The 19,432-nt window shown below is 40.9% G+C and overlaps 1 protein-coding gene and 1 long non-coding RNA gene across 5 annotated transcripts in view; one reads left to right on the top strand and one right to left on the bottom strand.

Moving 5' to 3' along the window:
• The window catches only part of LOC140202658 (ninjurin-2-like), a 288,428-nt gene that overhangs the window by 42,532 nt on the left and 226,464 nt on the right, over positions 1 to 19,432 (bottom strand). The window lies entirely within an intron of this gene.
• LOC140202659 (uncharacterized) overlaps positions 13,562 to 19,432 on the top strand; it is a 58,352-nt gene continuing 52,481 nt past the window's right edge. The window contains exon 1 of the long non-coding RNA XR_011887142.1: positions 13,562 to 13,628. This is a non-coding gene — a long non-coding RNA (uncharacterized lncRNA). The remainder of the gene's footprint in view (positions 13,629 to 19,432) is intronic.

Here is a 19,432-nt window from a genome sequence, read left to right as displayed (position 1 = left end):
CCAGCCAGGACAAAATAACCAGATTTATTGACACTTCATCCATTAGCCCATTCATTCATTTAGACCTATAATGGTTGCAGTTTGTATTGCTTCTTATACCGATGCATTGCAGCTACTCCATAAGAGTTCTTCAGTAACAGATCCCAAACCTGTGGCTTCTCCCCAGCAGATGAACAAAGGACGCAGGTGGATGGCTAGTCATGCATCCTTCTGACTTGCCATTCCCTCTGCGCTGCTGAGCAAAGCTACGGAATCCTCTCCAGTGACGATGTGTGGGTATCCTCGATCGTAGACTGCAGCAACTCACGCCCATCTTTCCAGTAACGGTTAGGAGCATAGTAAGTGCTGCCATCATCAGTCATGCTCAAAGCCTGTAAATGAATGAAGAAACTGGCTCGATGTAACACCAAAAGTGCAGCAGAAATATCCAAAATCCAGAATAGTTGAAGTTGGTATATCAACTACGTGTGTCCTAAACATTTGCTGGAAAATCTCTCCTCTCATGTTCCATAATCAGAACACTTTCCTTTCCACTGGCTTTCTAAACTTGGGCCTCATCTTAGTACCTTTAATGCTGTGGTAAAAATATTCTTAGTTGCTCCCAATTCTCCTCATAACTATATTTTCCAGTCCCAGTATCATTTAGTGAATCTCCATTGAATAACCAAAGTGGCTTTCCGTCTATTATGCAATGGTCACCAAAATCTGCATATGGCAACTAATAGTTGGTGAAATCAGTAAAAAGTTCATAGTAATTTATTTGTTTTTCACTGCAGCCTATTCAAAAAGCCCAGAGCACAAGGAATCATCGATCTGAAACCTAGTTTCTCTTCTTAGCTACATATTTTATTACATATTTATTTCTGTTCCACTCTCTCACATTAAAGACGTCCTCTTTAAGTTTCTTTCATCTGACTGCACATTCCACTCACTTGGCAGAGCAGGCCTGGTGGTTCAAATGGTCTAATTCTGCTCCTATGGTCTAATCTTCCTACATCTTCTTGAGGTTTTTATCATCTCCTCACTGCAGTTCAATATTCCTGCTTATACACAACCTAAGAATGCTTGCAGTCTGTTAGCTCATCAGCCCGATGATCTCTGGCAAGAGAGAAAAATATGTTGTCAGCTTTCTTGAAATAGATTCCCATCTGTGACCTATCCTAGGTAACAGAGTTAGGTGACCTAGGACTTATTGTTATGTTCAGTTCCATCCTGTAATGAGGCAGACGCGTGAAAACCATAGTCACTGCAACATTAACACCCACTGTCTGAATGAATTCTGGCTTGTTTTTGCTTATTTTTAAACAGTGATACCAGATTAGCCACTCTCCAGTACTCCAGAGCCTGCCCGGTAGCCAGAGATGAAACAAAAATCACTGCAAGGGCTTCCATAATTTCTTCTTCAGCTTCCCAAAAGACTTGAGAATGCACCAGGAAAGCCCGGGGATTTATCCACTTCAATGCTCTTTAAGGCCTCCAGACCTCCTTCCCAAATTTGTATCTGCTAGTTCAGATCTAGGACAATCAACATGACTTTGTGTATGGGATGTGGTCTGAGAGAACACCACTCAAAAGAAATACTCATTTAGCCTACAAGAACCTCTTTAGAATTTTACCAAGAACTTGCTATGCTCTCAGTGGGGACAGCTAATGTGCTACCATTGCTTAAATAAAGTAGCAAAAACAAGCCAGGAAACTAAAGGCCGGTGGTGGGAAAATTGCTGGAGGGGATTCTGAGGGACAGGACCTACCAACAATTTAGAGAAACAAGTTCTGATCTATGACAATAAACATGACTTTGTGTATGGGGAAACATGCCTGACAAATCTCTCGGAGCTCTTCAAGGAGGTGACCAAAAGGGTAGGAAAGTGGATGCAGTCTACTTGGATGTTAGCAAGACCTTTGACTTGTTCTTTCATAGTCTGGATGATTAGGTCACATGGGATCCAAAGGGAGATAGCAGGTTGGATTCATAATTGGTTCAGTGGTAGGAAGTTTTGGATTTCCCAGTGGCCACACATTTTAATTCCACATCCCATTCCCATTCTGATATGTCTATCCACGGCCTCCTCTACTGTAAAGATGAAGCCACACTCAGGTTGGAGGAACAACACCTTATATTCCGTCTGGGTAGCCTCCAACCTGATGGCATGAACATTGACTTCTCAGACTTCCGCTAATGCCCCACCTTCCCCTCATACCCCATCCGTTATTTTTTTATTTATATACACACATTTTTTTCTCTCTCTCTCCTTTTATTCCCTCTGTCCCTCTCACTATACCCCTTGCCCATCCTCTGGGCTTCCCCCCTCCCCCTTTCTTTCTCCCTAGGCCTCCTATCCCATGATCCTCTCATATGCCTTTTGCCAATCACCTGTCCAGCTCTTGGCTCCATCCCTCCTCCCCCCGCCCCCCCCCGTCTTCTCCTGTCATTTCGGATCTTCCCCGCCCCCTCCCACTTTCAAATCTCTTACTAGCTCTTCCTTCAGTTAGTCCTGACAAAGGGTCTCGGCCCGAAACTTCAATTGTACCTCTTCCTAGAGATGCTGCCTGGCCTGCTGCGTTCACCAGCAACTTTTATGTGTGTTGCTTGAAATTCCAGCATCTGCAGATTTCCTCCTGTTGGTGTAGATGGATAGGAGAGGTTTAGTGGGCTACGGTCAAATATGAGCAGCTAGGACTAAGTTGCCTGGCAACAACGTTGGCATGGACAAGTTGGGCCAAAGGATCTGTTTCCATGCTGTATGACTCTGTGTCGCTGTAAGCTGTGGCTCAATTGAAGCATCACTGAGTAAAAATCAATCAACGCTTCCTTTAATCATCTCTTGTGAGAGGCAGGAGAGTTTTGTTTCCAGCTGCTGAACACGCGATCAGTTGTCTGAGATCAACCTGTGGTGTGAGAGGCATCATTAACTTCCAAGTAGACAGCTGCATCATCCACTCACCTAGCTGGTGTTATACACTGACTAACATTGCATCTCCCTACACTGGCAATGCCCAGCTGGCGGCAATATTTCACACACCAGCCCCTCCCTGGTGTGCCGGAGTTTATGCTTTAGGCATCATGTTGGAAATGCATCCAGTGTGTCCAAATGAAGAGGCTATGCAACTGGATGTTGTGGTTGTGGTGAATTAGACTTTAGAATATAACTATCTGTGAGTAAGCCTACTGCCACAGCAAAAATTCATTCTATAAGTACTAACATTTCACTCACTAGGACACTAGGAATTAATAGCAAGCCTGGATTACTCTAGCACAGACAGAAAACCCACTCGTGCATCACTTAAAGGAAATATACTTCAAGCAAAGGATAGTTGGCTCCTACAGTCTCTGGTGTGCTCACATTATGTGAAAAGCTTTTCTGACGTCCCTGCAAATTGTGTTCTTTGGCTACAAATCAAAGCCAGACAGAAGGAGCCGCATGGTCATGACAGGTGAACTCAGCAATGATAGTGTTTTAAAACTTCACCTCAAAGTTCACCAACAATTGTAACTGAATCATATAATTTATCTTTACATGCACATATTATATCATACATTCATGTCATGTTTCACCAAACTGCTAAAACAGCACATTCTAACATTCACAAGATCTCTTTTACAGGCTACTAAATTCCAGCAGCAATAACAAACCCACCTACTACAAACTTTCCTCATTAAGCGAATTTTTAAAAAAACCTTATGGAACATGCTCCTTGAAATAAACCTTTTAGAAGCAGTTCATGTGGCGTCGGCCAACATGCTGAATGTCTGCCTTTAGGCATCTGGACGAGAAAGGCGCTCACAGCTGAAGCTTGGTATTATTTCTTAGTAAAAGGAAGGGTTATAACACATTGAGATTGCTAGGTCTTGCATACCTCCTGTTTGTTAAGTAAGTCTCCAATAAATTGATCTTACATACTGGTGGGAGGGGGCACTGCCCTCCCCCACTTCCTTTTCCTGAAAGGAATACTGTAAACTAAAAACAGGCAGAAGTAATGAATGAAGTGTAAGGGGTAGAGCTTTTATCAGCCTGGTGATATTTTGGTTGATCAGTTTTCCTTTCTTCAATATTCCCCCATTTTGTTTGCTGATTCCCAGTTCCCAAAAAGATCATTTTCAGATTTTGTAGACAAATGAGCAAAAGACACAAGGAAGTCCAAACACATTGTGTCCTGTTTAATAACAGGAACTTTACAGTCTTCATCAGTTGAACTTCGTAAAAATCTTGCTCCAGTCCAAGGAGCAATTCGTCACATCACCCACTCTGAAGCAGTAACAACCTTAAGGCAAAAATTATTGCTCACATCTCAATATTACTTATTCTATATACTGTTCCTCACTTAAAAAAATAAAAATTAAGTTTAACCTTCTCTGTTTTTCTTTTCTGCTCTGTTTTCTATGATCTTCTCAACTATTCTGGTGGCACCTGCAGTGAACTCGTAGATTACCCAAATATTCTGGGAGCACAGTGCAACTCCGGACTCAGTAACGTTGTCGTTAATCAGCGGTTCTACAAATTGAGTTCTCTTGACTAGTTGAAGGACAAACTTCAGAAACATCTTCAACTTTGTAGAATATAATGCCAAATTTCACAAGAGAAATTATAGTCTGTTATGTCTGCTATTTCTCACTATTCTAACTCCACAACTTGAATCTGTTGGGAGGTCCCAGTTTAGTTTTCTTTGCTTAAATCGTATCCATTTCATCTCCTCCACTTCCCCCTCCAAGCTTTGTTGGACTAGGCTCGACCTCATTATGAGTTTCCTTTTCTGTATCATTTTATCATAATATTTTCTTGTTGAAGAGTAGTTAGAAAGACTGCTAAACTCCAGTGTTTCGTGGTCAGGCGCAAATGGCCATACATGAGCTGTTCCTTCAATTCCTCAACTCGCTCCTTCTCCGTTGGAGGCTGAGTAGCAAGAAGTGAAACAGAACTCTAGTTTATGATTCTTAATAAATCGCTCAAGGTACTGATCTCTAGGCTGACCATTGAAATGAAATGGCTTCATAGCCTCATGTAGTCCTACATTTGAATCTGTCCATCACCTGACTGTATATTCATACAGCAATTTCAAAACTGGGCATGTTTGAATGAGTCTGTGCAGTTCCACTGCCTTGATGTGGAAGTCATCATCCACTGCATGTATAGCAAAATATCCTCCATGCTTCTAATAAAACATAGAACACTACAGGCCAGGAATAGACCCAACAAAGTTGTGCAGAACTTATTAAGATGGTGACACCGAATTAAACTCATCCCTTCTGCCTACACATGGTTCATTTCCTTCCATTCTTTTCATATTCATATGCCTACTAAGACCCTGTTAAATGCTTCTATCATATCTCCCTCCATCTGCAAAGGGAGCTGGAAAAGGCATGTAATAAAGGAAATGTCACAATTGTAATGGGGGACTTCAATATGCAAAGAGATTGGGAAAATCAGGTTGGTGCTGGATCACAGGAAAGGGAATTTGTTGAATGTCTATGAGATGGCTTTTTAGAGCAGCCTATGCTTGAGCCTACTCGGAGAAAGGCTATCTTAGATTGGGTGTTGTGTAATAACCCAGATCTTATTAGTGAGCTTAATGTAAAGGAACTCTTAAAAGACAGTGATCATAATTCGTGCTGCAATTTGAGAGGGAGCAGCAAAAGTCAAATGTATCAATATCACAATGGAATAAAGTGAATTACAGAGGCATGAGAGAGGAGCTTTCCCAGGTGGATTGGAGGTGGATACTGGCTGGGATGACAGCAGAGCAGAGATGGCTGAAGTTTCTGGAAATAGTTCACAAGGCACAGGATAGATAAGTCCCAGAGAAGAAGTAGTTCTCAAATAGCAGGGGTAGGCAACCGTGGCTGACAAGGGAAGTTAAGGACTGCAAAAAGCAAAGGAACGGACATATAAAGTAGCAAAAGTCAGTGGGAAGTTGGATTATTGGGAAGCTTTTAAAATCCAACAAAAGGCGACTAAAAAAGTATAAGAGAAAAGATGGAAATTGAGGGCAAACTAGCCAATAATATAAAGCAGGACACTAAAAGTTTATTCAGTTATATAAAGAGTGAAAGGGAGGTGAGAGCTGATATTGGACCACTGGAAAATGATGCTGGTGAGGTAGTAAGGGGGAACAAAGAGATGACAGATGAACTTAATGAGTACCTTGCATCAGTCTTCACTGTGGAAGACACTGGCAGTGTGCCAGAGGTCCGTGAGTGTCAGACAGCAGGAGTAAGTGCCATTGCTATTACAAAGGAAAAAGTGCGAGACAAACTCAAAGGTCTTCAGGTGGATGTCACCTGGACCTGATGAACTACATCCCAGAGTCCTGAGAGAGGATGCTGAAGAGATAACAGAAGCATGGGTCATGATCTTTCAAGAATCACTTGATTCTGGCATGGTCCCGGAGGACTGGAAGATTGTAAATGTCACTCCACTCTTTAAGAAGGGGGGAAGACAAAAGAAAGGAAATTATTGGCCAGTTAGCCTAACCTCAGTGGTTGGGAAAGTCTTGGAGACTATTATTAAGGATGAAGCTTTGGGGTCCTTGGAGACTAATGATAAAATAAGTCAAAGTCAACACGGTTTCTGTAAAGGGAACTCTTGCCTGACAAATCTGTTATGTGTTCTTTGAGGAAGTAACAAGCAGAGTGGACAAAGAAGAGGCAGTGAATGTCATTTACTTGGACCTTTAGAAGGCATTTGACAAGGTGCCACACATGAGGCTGCTTAACAAGATAAAATCCTATGGCGTTACAAGAAAGATACTGGCATGGATAGAGGAATGGCTGACAGGCAGGAGGTGCCTACTGGGAATAAAGGGGGCCTTTTCTGACTGGCTGCCAGTGACTAGTGGTATTGGGACCGCTACTTTTTACATTGTTTATCAATTAATGGATAATGGAATTGATGGCTTTGTGGCAAAGTTTGCGGATGATACGAAGATAGGTGGAGGAATAGGTAGTGCTGAGGAAGCAATGCAATTGCAGCAGGACTTAGACAAATTGGAAGAATGGGCAAAAAAGTGGCAGATGGAATACCGTGTTGGGAAATGTATGATAATGCATTTTGGTAAAAGGAACAATAGTGCGGACTATTATCTAAATGGGGAGAAGGTTCAAACATCAGAAGTACAGAGGGACTTAGGAGTCCTTGTGCAAGACTCCCAGAAGGTTAATTTACAGGTTGAGTCAGTGGTAAAGAAGGCAAATGCAATGTTGGCATTTATTTCAAGGGGAATAGAATATAAAAGCAAGGAGATAATGCTGAATCTTTATAAGACACTAGTCATGTTGCACTTAAGAGTATTGTCAACAGTTTTGGGCCCATATCTCAGAAAGGATGTGTTGTCATTGGAGAGAGTCCAGAGGAGATTCACGAGGATGAATCTGTGAATGAAGGGGTTAACATATGAGGAGTGTTTGGCTGCTTTGGGTCTGTCATCACAGGTAGATCTCACTGAAACCTACCAAATGTTGAAAGGACTAGATAAGGTGTTTGTGGAGAGGATGTTTGCTGCGTTTGGTGGGGGTATCCAGAACTAGAGGGCACAGCCTCAAAACTGAGGTGCGACCTTTTAGAAAAAAAGGAAGGAGGAAGTTTTAACATGACACATGCTGGTGATAATAAACCTGATTCTGATTCTGAACCTGTGGAATACTCTGCCACAGACTGTGGATGGAGGCCAAGTCCATGGATACACTTAAGGCGGAAGTTGATAGTTTACTAGTGGGTCAAGGCATCAAAAGATATGGCGAGAAGGCAGGGATATGGGTTGAGTGAGATCCGGGTTCGGCCATGATGGAAATGCAGAGCAGACTCAAGGGGCTGAATGGCCTAATTATGCTCCTATGTCTTATGGTCTTACGGTCATCATCACCCCCTACATTCTCAGCAGCCATCACTCTCTCTGTAAAAATACTTGACCACTCAACTCCTTGAACTCTCTCCTCCTGCCCTTAAATGCATGCCTTTTGGTATCAGATATTTCAATCCAGGAAAAATAAAGATTCTGGCTATCTACTCTCCTTGTGTCTCTTATAATTTTATAAACCTCTATCAGGTCTCCCCTCAACCTCTACTGCTCCAGAGAAAACAACCCTATTTGTCGAGTTTGTCCTTTATAGCTCACACCCTCTCATCTGGCAGCACCCTGGTAAGCTTCTTCAGCACTCCTTTCAAAGCCCCCACATTCTTCCAGTAATGGAAGGCAGGAATTGAATGCAATACTCCAGATAAATGGCCTTTTCATTTGGTGGCTGCAGCAAGGTATTCTTTGCAAAATTATGTTTGAATGTTTTATATATCAGTATACAAGTCTCGGGAAGAAGACAGGGGGCTCTTGCTCACTACCTTCTGCTCCATTAATGGTCACTTAGTAATCTTCATCGAGCCAAATGGCTAAACTGCTCTGCAGACCATTACTGGGGCTATCAGCCACATAGTCTCCTCGTTGAACTGTGGAAACAACCAGATTTAGTCTTTGCATTAGATCCAGCAAAACGTTTATGAAGCTGGTAATACCTTGTCCCTCAGTTGCTCATCAGTAACACAAATCAGCCACCATGGTGCTGTGGCAGTTAAGCTGGAACTGCAAACTGGAAGCTCGTCAGGCAGTGGAACAAAAGCAGAGTCTGCCTGCAGCTATGGCTGCAAGGCCAACAAATCAGATCTCAGTCATCAAAAACAAGTAGAAAAAGCATCTAAAAATAAGGTCAACACTGCATGAGAGGAATTTAACCTGATCTCACTCAGCATCACTTTTTTGGTGTTTATAAATTATCAGGAATGTAGCAGTAAGTGGAGTTAGAAAGAAAACAAACAATTTCTGTTCATGAAAGCATATTCTTCTCCATGCCATGACTGCCACTGACACCCAATATTTGCACCAGATTTATGTCAGAATCATCCATCTGCTGAACCTTTTGGGGAAAATTGCATGATAAAGGAAGGAAAATGATTAGAATGCATTTTCCAACTTTGAAAGTTCTAGCTGCCTCATGCAAACATTCAGCTTTCAGGCTGAGTTTCACTCCTATTTTGTGACTACACAGAGGAGAGAGACAACAAGGTCAGTAAGTGCTTTGCTGATTCTTGTCTACATATTGAAAACAAAGAACAGTGCTGAATATTTGGTCCAATGCCAGGCATTGACCTCTACAGAGTACATGTCGAACTGAATTAAATCCTATTTAGGATAACATGTGAGGGTTATTCCAGAACATTTAGGAAAATGGGCACTTTAGGACAGTGGCATAAACACATAACGTTTGTAAACAGTGGTTCTATTCCAAATTTGTGCATTCACATCTCATTATCAACCTCATTCTTTAACACATTGCAGGCTATGTTCTATAACTCCAAATCTAATCAAAAAGAAAAAAACATGTGAGTCGGGGCACATTTTATCTATTTTGTTTTACTTTAGTGAGGAGTGCACTTATGACTTGGTGGCGTAATAACACATGCCATTCACTTAATTCATATACATAACATAATGAACTATGTAAACAGCAAAGAATGCCTAATCAAACAATGCATTTGCAATATTGCTTAAATATTAAATACACAACTCTTCTCCCTGCTGGCTATAAACTTCAACTCAATATAGAATGCATCTCAACTATATACTACACTATATAATCCAACTACTCAACTACTATATAGACATCCACAGCATAGTTAGATTGTCCTATTCAGGTCTAAAGATTTAATCGCTGTGTAGGATTTCTTACTCTTGTGGGATAACGTCTTCCCTGACCAGGGGTGGGGGGATTGGGGAGGGATCACTCCGTTTGGCAGGTGAGACTTGTGGCTATGAAACAATTTCAGGTTCTGGTGTCTCCTCCGTGGTGGTTGTAGGAATTGACTCTGGGACTGCAGGAAGTTGTTCTGACAGCTCTGGACACCTTTCTTCAGGACATGTTGGTGTCCTGAACAGTGCATGGCAAGCTGCTTGATCGGCTGTCCTATCCCAGGCCACCAGAAAGAGCTTCAAGCCAACGCTTTCATTTTGACTACACCTGGATGACCATCATATAGCTCCTCTAACACTTTAGTTCTCAGCCTGGGTGGTACAACAACACTCTATCGCCACATAAAGCAACCTCTGTCAAGGGCAAGTTCATCTCAGTGCTGGTAAAGATGGGGGAACTGGAGTTTCTGCTGCATATTCCAGTCTCTTCGGGTGGTCATGTAGACCTGAGACAGTGTGGAGTCTTTTCTGGTTTCCCTTCTCTGCCAGATCATTTCTGCCATAATAGGGAAACTTTCTATTTGCATTAGGGTGAATAGGAGAGCCCTCCTTTGTAAATTGTTCAGGCATTTCCTTTTCCAAGGGTAAACAGTACAATCCATCAGCATTTCCATGATTAGTTGTCCTCTTGAATTCCAGCTTGTGAATTTCATCAGTTTTCTATCTTTCTGTGCTTCCTAACAAAAATACATGCTGCGCTTTTTTAAAAACTCAACTCTGAAGGAAAAGCGAACTTGTTGCACTCCAACAGGTAGGTAGTCATTTCAGGTTAATTTTACATATTCTTACTTCAATAATTCAGCAATTACTTTCAGGTGAAAATGTTCTGCCAAGTATTCCATTTCCCTCATAAATGCTCAATTTTCAACAAATGCCCTCTAGCACTTGAAATCTACCACAGAGAAACATTTTCCTTGATAATATTTATTCTTTTCATATCCTTGAAAATTTCAGCTTGAGTACTTCAGAAATGTCTTCTTTGCCAAAGCAAATAGTCTGAATGCGCAGACCATTAAGGGATAATTTTATTGGAGTAATTCACTTGAAAGCTCATTAGTGGCAATATTTCTGTGCTTTGAACATTGATGGGTATTCATTTATGGTAAGGGAAAAGGAAATGTCATGCCGCAGGTTAACAGAAATACTATATATGGACAATGTATATTGGGTGTCAGTGTGAAGACATGCTTCATCAGTTTGCCCACAGAGTAGTAAAATAAGAAAAGTTATAACAACACCAGAGGGAATCAGTGAGAGACAACGCCTGGTGGACTTTCAGACACGGAAGGGTATCTGCTGCATTGCTGGCCTTCAGGGAAAAACAGTACAGAGTGCATGAATACTCCTTGCAAACTGGTGTAAATAGTGTGTATGTAAACTCTTTAACTACAGTTTGATACGTTACAATTTGAAGAGGTTTTAGTGTACATGTAAATTAATTGGGTTCTGTGAGGCTGGGCATTGTCCAGGCTATACATGTTCATTATCCAGCAGCTTTAATCTGATTTGTGAAATGCTTACGAGGTGCAAACTGATCAGCTTCTCTCCTTCTGGGTGGTCAGCGTCCTGCAGCGGCTGCTACAAGCACAATACTTATGTTTAGCAACCGACTCACAACTAGTTATTGTAAAGTTTGCGGAGGCCCGAGTCCCAAAGGAAGTATATCCAAGTAGCTATTGTCTTCTCTGATTCTCTGACTCTGAAGCTGGCTCCATTACTACTGCAGAAAGGCCTAAACATTTGAAGTAACTCTGCAGCACGGAGGACATTTAAATATAAATCATAACTCTGTTAGAAGTCCCGTTTATTTCCCCACAACTTGTGCTCTCATTCATCACCAGCGGAACTGTCAAACAGAGAAAGTACGGTTCCCCAGAGGGGGGAGAAACTTAAAGGGCGAGAAAGCAGTTTACAAAAGTTTAGAATGTGCAAGATGATGAACAACCCTCTCAAAAGTATCACAGAAGGCCCCAACATAATTATTTATCTGAAGGATGGTCATGTGGAGGAAGATTCAATTAAATTTTGCATATTTTTAAATATTGTGGAATGTCAGGTCTAAGAACATTCAGAATTAAACATCCTCAGCTCAAGTGTTTCATGATCAGAATTCCTGCTGCTATGCCAACGTACAGCAAGAGTGCTTCTTGTCTTAAATTTAGAATTAAAACATAGGCATCGAAAGTACACACAGGAACAGGCCCTTTGGCCCACAGTATTGTGCTGAACCAATTAAATTAGTCGTCAAAAGGCCAATTAAACTAATCTCTTCTGCCAACACAATGTCCATATCCTTTCATTTTCCTCACATCCACATGCTTATCTAAACATCTCTTAAAAATCCCTGTTGCCTCTACCTCCACCTCGGGTAGTACGTTCCAAGCACCCATCATTCTCTGTGTAATCAGCTTGCTCCTCTCATCTCCTTCAAGCTTACCTCCCTCTCTTTAAATGCATATCCTCTGGTATTAGATATTTCAACCCTGGGAAAAAGATATTGTCTATGCCTCTCATAATCTTATAAACGTCTATCAGATCTCCCCTCAGCCTCTGGCACTCCAGAGAAAACAAGCCAATTTTGGCCATCGTCTCATTATAGCACATGCCTTGTAATCCAGTCAGCATTCTGGCAACCTCTACTGCACCTTCTCCAAAGCCTCAACATCCTTCCTATAATGGGGCTGCCAGAACTGAATGCAATACTCTAGATGCAGCCTAACTAGAGTTTTATAAAGCTGCAACATAACTTCCTGACTTTTGAATTCAATACCTTGACAAATAAAGGCAAGCATGACATTTGCCTTCTTAACCACCCCGCATTTCAGCCTGTGCAGCCATTTTCAGGGAGCTATGAACTTGGACCTCAAGATCTCTCTGCCTATCAACACTATTAAGGGTCTTGCTCTTAACAGTGTACGGTCTCTTTACATTTGACCTATCAAAGTGTAACACTTCACATTCGGCTGGGTTAAACTCCGTCTGCCATTTCTCTGCCCATATCTGCAACTGATCTATGTACTCTCTGCCATTCTTCTGCACCATCCACAACACCATCAATCTTCATATCATCTGCAAACTTACTAACCCACCACCTACACTTTCATTTGTTAGGTGATATTCCAACTCCCTCATTTTGATGGAAAGTGAAGAGAACAGAAGTTCACTTGCTGCTTTCTGGATAAGAGATCCCTTCTCGTCGGTGGAAGTGGAAGGGGTGATTTTGCTGTGAGGTGGAAAGGCAAGTGAGAGGAGCTCAATAAGACCGTGTGGGCAGGCTGTGGAACACACTGCCTGTATTGTTGCTGCAGAAGCACTCACCAGTTGAGTGCACTCTCGGTATTTACATTTCCCATTTGTGTTATAAACAGCATCTGCGCCAAAGACTGAGCTGTTCAACTGTCAACTGTGGTTTTGCCATGCAGGCTTGTAAATCTCACATCTCAATTCACATGCCTGTGATGGTTTAAAATTTTAAAAAGATGAAAATAAACTGATTTCTGATATCTGTCCCAAACTATTTCAAATGTGCACAATCTTTTTGCAGATTGATTTAAAACAAGCAAGACAGCATATTTTAGATGATAATACTTTGCAAAAGAAACTTGACTTGTAAATCTTTTTTCTCTCCCTATGGGTGTTTTCAATTTATTAGAAAAGTATATTGAAGTAATGAAGGGAGATTCAACAACAGTCCACACCCTAGACATCAGATCTATTACCCAGCTCATTGACTCTGTTGCAGTCTGAACACAAATTGGCTGACAATCAGAAGCATACAAGCAGATGCACAGAAGCACCAAGCACTCAGGCTCAGTGAAGCAGAGTGCAAACAAGTCTGAAGATGCTTGCAGATTGTGCGGCCTTTGTGGAGGGAGCAGGAAAACTGAGTGTTCCAGGTGAGAATCCGTGTCAAAGCTGATGTTTATGAATGTCATTTAAAAAGGAAGGGAGGATCTACTTCCGAACAAAGTAAAAAGAATAACCATTAAATGCTCAATTGTAAAACAAGATATTCCTTTGTAATGAACAGGATGAGAGGGAGAGAAATCAAGAAAATTATAAACAATAATTAAGCAGGACCTCCAGCATTCAGTTGTAAAGAGTAAATACTTAGAATGCAATATGTATAATTAATGTTATTTCCCAGAGATCCATGTAGATAGTCACACAGTTGGGGTGGGTTTTTTGACTTGGACCACCCTGCCTGAATGCAGCACAGCCGAAATAACATAGGTCTGCAACTCTTTGGTGCTCTGACCACCGCCATGCTGAAAAGCGCTGAACTGCCAGGCAGCCCGAGTAAAAAAACTGCTTTAGCCTCTTAATATGCAAATTATGGTCCCATAATGAACCGGAAGTTACCAGTGGTTTACACTGGCATATGAAATATTGCAGCAGCAGAACTTTAAAGCAAAAGCATCTTCCTATTCCTCGCCTATCATGTACAGGATTATACAATATTTCTGCATGGATTATGGGAGCTAAAATAATTCAGAAGCAGCAGCATGTATTAAATAGAATTATGAATTTTGACTATTATGGTAGCTGATCCAGTCTAACTGGCCACAGGCGAGAAGTAAAATTAGTTATATAAATGCACTTGAAAGCTAAAATCCAACTTTCAATCTCATTAATGGCCTAAATGTTATCACTCCAATTACTCTAAACTAATCCATTCTGCATTTGCTGCACTCTGTTCACTCATCTCTACCCCACAATCCTGCAGCTTAAAACTACCATGTGTTCTCACCGTTATGGCTTTGATTCAGTGCCTGCCACTTGAAGAATCTGCTTCTCTTGCTACAGATGTTGCTTAACCAACTGATCAGTTCTATTTCTGTATCAAATTTTTAACCATGTTTTTAAAACTGATAATATACAGAAAAGAACTACTGACCTGTCAAAGAAGTAGCTAAAAATATTGTATTGCAAGAAATGTGATATCAGGCTTCAGTGAATCTACACAGGAGAAGAGGACATTTGAAAACAGAACGATGACAAAGCAATCGAAGCACCTCTCTGTTGCCAATCACATTGCAAAGAGGAAGAGACAGCCAATGGAGGGAAATAACTGCATTATAGAAATTAAGTACAGTACTTCATTATTGAATTAATTCACTGCTAATAATCGGTTTTAAAAATGGGTAGTAAATCATTACTACTATTTTATAAAATGCTGTGTTATACTCAAGTCAAAATAAACTGTTGTTGTATAAAGGGTTTGATGACCCAAACAATTCTTAAAGAAATACTGTAACTATGGCATATTGCCTTGTTCTACATCTTGTGAGTCAGAACGCTATATTTTTCCTTAGTTTAATTTTTATTTTTTCAACTGTTATATTTCTACAAAATATGGCTTCATCTCTCACAGATCACTTTCCCTCTGTTAACTCCTGCTTACGTTATTCAGTTTATAACGGCAGCAGTTTCATCCAGTTTTTGGATGATTCTCGCTCACCTGGAACTACAAAGTAAACTGACCCCTTACTGGTGCTATCAATAACTTGCAGTGAGAGGGATTACAGCAAGAACATTATTCAGCCTTTTGTCTGATGATTTAGGAAACTCATCTATCTCAATAGGCATTAGTTTTAAAACTAGGCCAAAATATCGACTGAGTGTTCAACTGGGATCAGAAAAATAGACAGAATTCTAGAAATACCCAGTTGGAGGCAAATGTAAATGTTGCCACCTTGGGTCAAGAGTTTCCACCAGGACTGAGAGGGAGGAGGAAAGATTGCCAGTATGCAGCAGTATACAATTTGATTGTGCAAGGTCAAATCCAATCATGCTTTCCCATCCAAAATTAAGGAAAGAAATTCTGTCAACTGACCTTGCGAAGTAGTAATAAAAACTTATCAACTTAGTACATTCCTCCCAAGCCAGAAGTCCTGGATGAATCAAGAGATTCTCAGTCTGCTAAAGTGGTATTCAAGACCAGTAATACAGAATCTTACAGTAAGTTCAGGTACGGCCTACAGAAAGCCATCACGAGAGGAAAAAGGCAATTCTAAGTGAAGCAAGAGACAGAACTGAATGCAGAACAGCTGTGACAGTGTTTGCATACATTACTTACAATAAGGAGACACCTAACAACATGAATGACTGTGATGCTACAGCCCCCAAGGAGCTCAATGCCTTTTATGTAGGGTTTGAAAGGGAGAATAGCACCACATCTGTGTGAATCCCTGCAACATCTGATCACCTTATGATCTCTGTCTTGGAAACCAATCTCCAAATATCATTCAAGAGGGTGAACCCTCACAAGGCCTCAGGCCCTGACAGGGTACCCTGGCCGCATACTGAAAACCTGGGCCAAGCAACAGGCTGGAGTGTTCAAGGATATCTTCAAACTCTCACTGTTGCAGTTGGAGGTTGCCACTCGCTTCAAAGGGGCATCAATGATTTCAGTGCCCTAAAGAGCAGGGAGAGCTACCTCATTGACTAGCGCCTAATAGCACTCACATCCACCATAATGAAATGCATCAAGAGGTTGGTTATGGCTAGAATTAAGTCCTGCCTGATTAAGCATCTGGACCTGCTGCAATTCACCTACTACTGCAACAGGTACAAGTAGGTGGAAATCAGTGTCCCCTCTAATTTGTAATGACCAGTGTGCGCAAAGATCTTGTGCTCTGGAAATTTTTTTGCCCAGTAACAACACATGTGTGCACTGAATTTTATATATAGAGATATTCATTTTAACAGCTAGCAAAACACTGTCAATAAGAACTCTGATCTCCTCAGGGTTTGATCACTTTTGCTCTTGTTCATCTGCATTCTCACAAAATATACTTAGTAGGCCTTTAGCGGATAATGAAGGATTTTCTCGCTGGAGCTTTTGCACACCTCCTATATGTGATTTGCTTGCTAAATCACACTTTAAAAAATCAGATTTCCAAATATTACTCCACTTCTTCCTACTTGAAAATTCTCAAGCAACTTTTGCATTGCGACAATACAGGCAGGTAATACCAGTTTCTGTATTGTACATAAGTATTTCTGTAGTTACACACTCCTGACCTAATGTGTTTTTGGTGTAGCAGTTTCTACAGTTTTATTAAGCCATTCTGCTTTAAATGAACTGGCAGTTCCTTTGCACTTCATGCCCTTTTCTTCTTTGGAATTTAACACAGTAAAACACCGTCTACATTGGAAACCGGAAAAGGAAACGTGATTGTGTATGACCGTGAAATATACTTAACATGCCAACGGGATAGAGGGTGACAACCTTTTGTGCGCAGTTTAAATCCCTTTGTGCACTTGTAGCAAAAGATGTGTGTGCACGCGCACACCTCAGAGGGAACATTTGTGGGCATAATCTCACAGGCTCTCCACTCTGCTTTGGAGCATCTCAACAACCACAAGACATACTGTTTATCAATTACAGCTCAGAATCAAAATCAGAATCAGGTTTATTATCACCGGCATGTGTCATGAAATTTGTTAACTTAGCAGCAGCAGTTCAGTGCAATACATAATATCGAAGAAAAAAAGTAAAAATAAATAAATAACTCAATTACAGTATAGATACATTGAATAGATTAAAAATTGTGCAAGAACAGAAATGATATATATTTAAAAAGTGAGGTAGTGTTCATGGGATCAATGTCCATTTAGGAACTGGATGGCAGAGGGGAAGAATCTGTTCCTGAATCACTGAGTGTGTGCCTTCAGGCTTCTGTACCTCCTACCTGATGGTAACAGTAAGAAAGGTGCATGCCCTGGGTGCTGGGGGTCCTTAATAATGGATGCTGCCTTTCTGAGACACCGCTCCTTGAAGATGTCCTGGGTACTTTGTAGGCTAGTACCCAAGATGCAACCGACTAAATTTACAACCCTCTGCAGTTTCTTTCGGTCCTGTGCAGTAGCCCCTCCATACCAGACAGTGATGCAGCCTGTCAGAATGCTCTCCACGGTACATCTATAGAAGCCTTTGAAGTTTAGAAACATAGAAGTTTTTGTTGATGTACCAAATCTCTTCAAAATCTTGATGAAGTATAGTCGCAGTCTTGCCTTCCTTATTGCTGCATTGACATGTTGGAACCAGGTTAGGTCCTCAGGAATCTTGACACCCAGGAACTTGAAACTGTTCACTCTCTCCACTTCTGATCCCTCTGTGAGGACTGGTGTATGTTCCTTCATCCTACCTTACCTGAAGTCCACAATCAGCTCTTTTGTCTTACTGAAGTTGAGTGCCAGGTTGTCGCTGCGAAACCACTTCATTCAACGTTCAACATCATCATTACTTTATTGCTATGTGGATCTTTCCTGGGCCCAATGCATTGTTGCAATCACCAAGGAAGCTCTACTTCATTAATGAAAGTTCATTATAGACTTTATAGGTATACACTCAGCCAGCTCCATCTCGTGCAAGCCTCCCCACCATAGGGGACATCTTCAAGAGGTGCTGCCTCATGAAGGTGAAGGAATAAGGACCTTCGCCGTCTGGGACACAAATTCTATCATCTGAGAGGAGGTACAGGTGCCTGAAGATCTACACTGAACTATTAAGGAACAGCTGCTTCCCTCTCTGCCATGAGCTTTCTGAACGGTCCTTAATCCATGAACACTGCCTCATCATCATTTTTTTGCAAATGTTTTTGTAATTTATGGATTTTTAAAATTTCTTGCACTGTACTGCTGCCACAAGGCAAATTTCACATTATCTGCCTGTGACAGTGAATCCTGGTTTTGATTTGGAGCAGCCTCACAAAAGATGGCACATTCAGAACTTGGAACTGTGCTGTGCTATTGATCGGACTGCTGCAAGAGAGACTGATTTCTTTAGAATTGCACTTCTGTTGAACATATCCAGAAATGAAAAGTTTTCTACCTCATCAAAAAGAAAGAAATAATGGCAAATTGACAAGCATTTTACATGGCTCCATTTCTTTCTAGTTCTTTTAATTGTTGGACATGCTGTTAAAATTGTACTTAGATCTTTTTTAGCATCTACTTACTGTCCACAGCTCTCTTCAGCCTTATTGCTATACTTTTCAGATGTTTCATATGTTGCTAACTTAAATGATTATTAAATGCTTAGGTAAATCAATTATAGGCATTGCCTCAGCTTCACTTTTTTTAATCCTGAAGTTGAGAAGAAATGAGTGGAAATAGCATGCTAAAGATTACTGGAGGATTGCTATTTCTCTATAATCACTATTCCTATACTCACTATATGAAAATGACACCATTAAGGCTGCCTATGCTCCAGTCAAGAGGATTTTTAGAGAGATGCATTAACATCCTCTCAAGAAAACAAAATTAGATCTCTTTGAGTAATAGACCTTTTCACGTCATCTAACTCAACATGAATGTCAGAGATAATTAACATTACAACTCAGTTTAATTCCTGGCCCAACGCCTTTGACTCTGAGATTGAATTGAGTAATACTGTCATCAGTATTCAGATTCACTTCCAAGGGCGTATAGAGGCATGTATGCACGTATACATATGCAAAGTGTTTCCATCACACAGCTGCTGGACAAACTCTCTTCGGCACAATTGGATTGCAAAGTGGAAATGAAGAACTCAGCAGGGACAAAGAAAATATTTTTTCAATTATTTTGTCAGTGTACCCTGAAGATACAATGATTTACACAACAAAATATGCAACCCTTGATGCTCTGAAAGAGAATGGAGAATGAGTTATGGACCTACTCATTACTTAATCTAAGAAGAGAACGCAGAAAT

Source organism: Mobula birostris, chromosome 9 (genome assembly GCF_030028105.1).
Source record: "Mobula birostris isolate sMobBir1 chromosome 9, sMobBir1.hap1, whole genome shotgun sequence".
NCBI lineage: Eukaryota > Metazoa > Chordata > Chondrichthyes > Myliobatiformes > Myliobatidae > Mobula > Mobula birostris.
The sequence above is the reverse complement of the archived record's forward strand: the minus strand, read 5'-3'. Positions and strand labels throughout refer to the sequence as shown.